The sequence below is a fragment of the Carcharodon carcharias genome, chromosome 10, assembly GCF_017639515.1.
Source record: "Carcharodon carcharias isolate sCarCar2 chromosome 10, sCarCar2.pri, whole genome shotgun sequence".
Classification (NCBI taxonomy): Eukaryota; Metazoa; Chordata; class Chondrichthyes; order Lamniformes; family Lamnidae; genus Carcharodon; species Carcharodon carcharias.
The window spans coordinates 28191720-28197984 of record NC_054476.1 but is presented as its reverse complement, the minus strand read 5'-3'; positions in this window follow the sequence as shown (position 1 = coordinate 28197984).

Here is a 6265-nt window from a genome sequence, read left to right as displayed (position 1 = left end):
CAGCCTTTTGGGGAAACAGAACTCCAGATTTTAACTACTGTTATTAATGAAAAATGCCTCCTGTTTCACTCCTAAATGACCTAACTCTATTTTTAAGATTGTGTCCTCTTGTACAGGACTCCACCAACACCTCCCCCACCCCCCAACCCGTTCCCCCCACCCCCTTCCCCCCCCAACCCCCGAAACAAAGGAACTAATTTCCCTGTGACTAACTTAGAATCCCTTTATCATTTTAAACACATCAATTAGATCAGCCTTCAGGTTTATGCAGCCTGCCATTCTTAACCTTTTAAACCCTGGTATAATACTGATATTGGAAGTCCCATGGCACAGGGGGTTGCATCCCTTCACCTGAGCTAGAAGCTCTGGGTTTCAAGTCCCACCCAGGATTTGTTGGCCAAGGAGGGCGTGTTCATAGCACGGCTAAACGTTTTTACTATCAACTTGCAAGTTCTTCCAACACATACCAATGGTAGGTGGTAAGAGTGAGACAGATTCCTGGTTAATGATGTGATGGAAAGAGAGATGAAGCTTCCACCATCACTATCCAAAGCTTCAGACTTCAACATGCCTGTAAAAGAGCAGTACCACAGTAACTCAGACTCACTGACTGATCTGTAACACCATCATAACATTGATAAATCTTTATGTAGCATCTCCTAATCCAGGATATCCTTCCTAGGTGCAGTGCTAAAATTGAATGCAGTACTCCAGATGGAGTCTGGCCTAGGCTCTATCCAACTAAACCATAACAAACTGGTATCGCCATGCAATGATGGATCTAGAAGGTGTATGGTAAATGGGGGTATTTGGGGTTGAAATAGCTAGAAAGTGGCAGGCCTGGCAATGGAAATCAGTGCAGAGATTCAGTAATCAGATACCTGAGTCATGCAGGTCCACAATACTCCAGGGCATTGTTGATGACCAGCCTGTCTTGCTTGTTAATGGAAAATAAAGGGGATGGACCTTATCACTGGAGGTTGGATTCTTGCCACTTACTTAGCTCGACATCACCCTAAAGCTAAGGCTTGAATGGCTATAGTGTTATGAGCTGAGCAAGCTGTGGACTTTATTAGTTATTTCTGCTTGGAGTTCCTAAGTCTTGGCTAGTGTCAATCTATGCCTCAGCTCTCTAGACTTGATTAAGTGTGGTGTGTTAAGTGGAAGCGTGCACTTCATAATCAACCAATAAGAACTCTACCTGTGTAGATTTCGCAGTAGCTTGGTTTCCATACCTTTATGATTGGTTCACATAAGTCAGATGCAGATAACTAAACCAAAAGCTATTTGTGGCCATGTCACTAATAGTTCAGGAAAAAAAGAGGGATAGGGCAATTAGATGATAACATGCCCCAAAAGAGCTGAAATCACCATTTATAGAATACGTTGACAGTGAATGCAATGCATAACAACTCTTAAAGGACATTCTTTTCAGGATTACACATTAGCCTCAAATTTTCTGGAACCTTCGGAGTAACTATGGAATAATAGAAACGGAACCCCATTTATTTGGAATTTTCTACAAAACTGATTTATGCTGTAACATTGGTAAACACAAGTTTCCTCAATCATTTGGGCGTCTTCTATGCTATGCCTGCCAAGACCCTATGCTGTTCATTTGCATACCCCTGACCCCTATGCAAAAGAGCAGCTCAATGAGTTTCCTGTATTTACAGCAGTTGTGTGCTCAGGTTGATTTAAGTCCATATATGTAGGCTCAACATGCGTCGAAGTCACCGGATTAGCAGTGTAACAGAGTTCTGGAGTTTCAATGTGACTTTCTCTTGATTTCCTTTTTTTAAACTAAGACCTGCACTAGACTTAACCAAATGCTAACAGTCTTGGTGCACCCAAAATTCTATTCAAAAGCAAGCAGATGGAATGTACTCCATAATGGTTTGCATAATAATGGAATAGGAGTAGCAGGGACCAGGAACTTTGAGAGTGGAGCCATTGCAGGAGGCAGCACCATACTGGCTACTAATCCAGCACTATTGGTGAAGGTGCATTTGTGCAGGAAATTTGGATGTAAGTGCTCGTCAGCAAGTTCTGCATAGAAACCAGCATAAATGGACATTCCAGGCCATTCTAGTTATCCTAATTCTCTGGCAAATATTTTCAGTTAGTCCTCCAATACTCCGCCTCTTCCCTACAGTACCTTTTTCCATGCAAATGCAGGAGATGCTACACTTGTCCTTTTACCTCCCACCTCACTGTCCAAGTGAAGCAATGATTTACACGTGATTCTTTCAATTTACTATACCGAATTCACTGCTCACAATGCGGTCGCCTCTGCACTAGGAAGACAAACACAGATTGGGTGACTGGTTTTCTAAAGGGGGAGGACAAACAGACAGAGATCGTGGTACATATTGGTACCAACGACATAGGTAGAAAGAGGGTTGAGGTCCTGCAAGCAGAATTTAAGGAGCTAGGAAACAGATTTAAAAATAGGACCTCAAAGGTAGTAATCTCTGGATTACTTCCGGTGCCACGCGCTAATGAGTATAGAAATAGGTTAGTCCAGATGAATGCGTGGCTGGAGAGATGGTGCAGGAGGGAGGGCTTTAGATTTCTGGGACATTGGGACCGTTTCTGGGGGCAGTGGGACCTGTACAAGGCAGACGGGTTGCACCTGAACCAGAATGAGACCAACATCCTTGAGGGGAGGTTTGCTAGTGCTGTTGGGGGGGTAGGTTTAAACTAACTTGGCAGGGGATCCTGAAAGAAGGTTCAGCAGGGGGAGATGCACAGCCAAAATTAGAAGAGAGAGCAAGTGAGTCTGGAAGGCATATGAATTATAGGCCAATTAAGGCACAAGGGAGTTTGGCAAGGTTGGATGGTATTTATTTTAATGTAAGGCGTCTGAAGAATAAGGTAGATGTGTTGAGGGCACAAATTAACACATGGAAGTATGATGTCATTGCTGTCACAGAGATATGGTTGAGAGAGGGACAGGATTGGCAGCTCTATATTCCAGGATAAAGGGTTTTCAGACAAGACAGGGAAGGAGGTAAAAGAGGAGGGGGTATCGCAATATTGATCAAGAAATCAATTACAGCAGTAAGGAGGGATGACATCTTAGAAGGTTGCTCAAATGAAGCCATATGGGTAGAACTGAAAAACAAAAAAGAAACAATCACGTTGCTGGGAGTGTACTATAGGCCCCCAAACGGAAAGAGAGAAATAGAAGAGCAGATACGTAGACAAATTTCAGAGAAGTGTGAAAATAATAGGGTAGTAATAGTGGGGGATTTCAACTTCCCCAACATTAACTGGGTTAGTCATAGTGTGATAGGTTTAGAGGGAGCAGAATTCTTAAAATGCATCCAGGAGAGCTTTTGAAGCCAGAATGTAGAAGGTCCTACAAGAGAGGGGGCGGTCCTGGACTTAATTTTAGGGAATGAAGCTGGGCAAGAGGTAGAGGTATCAGTGGGGGAACATCTTGCAGATAGTTAGATTCAAGGTTGTTATGGAAAAGGACAAAAATGGGTCAGAAATCAAAGTTCTAAATTGGAGGAAGGTCGATTTTAATAAGATCAGATATTAGACCATCACTAGATCTCATGATTCCAGACCATCACAAAGTAATGTAAAATCATATCGGCACCAAGATAACATAAATCCAGGTTATCATCAAGATCGTGTAAATCCAGATTCTATAAATCAACATTTTTACCAATATTGTGTAAATCAATTCCCAAGGTTTCCTCTTCTGGTCAGTCAGCATTTGTAAAGAGAAAAGCTAAATAGCGATACCTTGGATGTTATGATCTGACAAAAGGGGTGCATGTGAAACTGCTGGAAAATGGGATTAGAATAGTTCGGTACTTGTTTGACCGGCACAAACTCGATGGGCCAAAGGGCCTTTTTCTGTGCTATAAACCTCCATGACTCCATGATTTGGCCAGAGTGGATTGGGAGCAGCTACTTTTACGTAAATCTGCGTCAAGAGCTGTGTGGGACTCTTTCAAGAAGGAAAAAGGGAGAGCACAGGGCCAACATTTTCCAGTAAAGACAAAGGGTGGGCCCAACAAATCCAGGGAACCCTGGATGTCGAGGGATATACAGGATTGGATAAAGAGAAAAAGGGAGGCTTATGGCAGATACCGAGGGCTCAAAGCAGCAGAAGCCCTAGAGGAGTATAGAACGTGTAGGGGGGAACTTAAAAAAGGAAATTAGGACAGCAAAAAGGGGGCAGGTAAAATAAAGGAAAATCCAAAGTTATTTTACAAGTACATTAAGAGTAAGAAGATAACTAGGGAAAGAATCGAGCCCATTAAGGACCATAGTGGTAATTTGTGTGTGGAACCGGAAGACGTAGGTAGGGCTCTAAATGAATACTTTGTGTCGATGTTCACAAGTGAGAGGGACAATGTGGATATGGAAATCAGCCAGAAGGACTGTGATATAATTAAAGAAATTAGCATAGAAAGGGAGGAGGTTCTAAGTGGTCTAGCAGGCTTAAAAGTAGATAAATCTCCAGGCCCGGATGAGTGAGGCAAGGGAAGAGATAGCAGGGGTGCTGGCAATAATTTTCAGTACCTCTCTGGCCACTGGAGAGATGCCAGAGGACTTGGAGGACAGCCAATGTGGTACCGTTCAAGAAGGGAGGAAGGGATAAACCAGGGAACTACAGGCCAGTCAGTCTAACCTCAATGGTGAGGAAACTATTGGAAGCAATTCTGAGGGACAGAATTGATCTACACTTGGAAGGGCAGGGATTAATCAGGGACCGTCAGCATGGTTTTGTTAAGGGGAGGTCATATCTGACCAATTTCATTGAATTTTTTGAAAAGGTGATCAGGTGTGTAGATGAAGGCAATGCATTTGGCATAGTCTACTTGGACTTTAGCAAGGCTTTTGATAAGGTCCCACATGGGAGACTGATAACGAAGGTAAGAGCCAATGGGATCCAAGGCAATTTGGCAAATTGGATCCAGAATTGGCCGAGTGGCAGGAAGCAGAGGGTGATGATCAAGGGGTGTTTTTGTGACTGGGTGTCCAATGGGGTTCCACAGGGGTCAGTGTTGGGTCCCTTGCTGTTTGTGGTATATATAAACGATTTAGACTTGAATGTAGGAGGGTTGATCAGGAAGTTCACGGATGACACGAAAATTGGTGGGGCGGTAAATAGTGAGGAGGATAGCCTTAGATTACAGGAGGACATAGACGGGCTGATCAGATGGGCTGATCAGTGGAAAATTGAATTTAATCCAGATAAGTGTGAGGTGATGCACTTGAGCAGGGCAAACAAGGCACGAGAATACACAATGAATGGTAGGACCCTGGGAAGTACCGAGGATCAGAGGGACCTTGATGTGCACGTCCACCGGTCCCTTAAGATAGCAGGACAGGTTGATAATGTGGTTAAGAAGCCACATGGGATACTTGCCTTTATTAGCCAAGGCATATATAAGAGCAGGGAGGTTATGCTGGAACTGTATAAAATGCTGGTTAGGCACAGCTAGAGTACTGCGCGCAGTTCTGGAATCTGCTTTACAGGAAGGATGTGATTGCACTAGAGAGAGTGCAGATGAAATTTACCAGGATGTTGCCTGGGCTGGAGAATTTTAGTTCTGAGGAGAGATTGGATAGACTGGGGTTATTTTCCTTGGAGCAGAAGAGATTGAGGGGAGACATGATTGAGGTGTATAAAATTGTGAGGGGCCTAGGTAGGGTAGACAGGAAGGAACTTTTCCCCTTGGTGGAAGGATCAATAATCAGGGGGCATAGATTTAAGGTAAGGGGCAGGAGGTTTAGAGGGGATGTGAGGAAGAATTTTTTCACCCAGAGGGTGGTGGGAATCTGGAACTCACTGCGTGAAAGAGCGGTAGAGGCAGAAACCCTCATAACATTTAAGAAGTATTTGGATGTGCACTTGCGATGCCGTGGCATACAAGGCTATGGGCCTAGTGCTGGAAAATGGGATTAGAATAGTTAGGTACTTGTTTGACCAGTGCAGATTCAATGGGCTGAAGGGCTTTTTTCTGTGCTGTCAATCTCTATGACTCAATGACTCCAAAGCATGATTCGAGGCAAGGCCTGCCACCTTGCTCTCATGTTGACATCTCTGTCCTCGGCCTATTGCAGTGTTCCAATGAAGTTCAATACAAGCTCAAGGAACAGCACCTCATATTTTATACTAAAAGAGAATCATGGATGTAATATACCAGGATTTCCAAAAAGCATTCCATAAGGTGCCACATAAAAGGTTGATAGGCAAGATAGGGGTTCATGGAGTTGAAGGTAATATAATAGCATG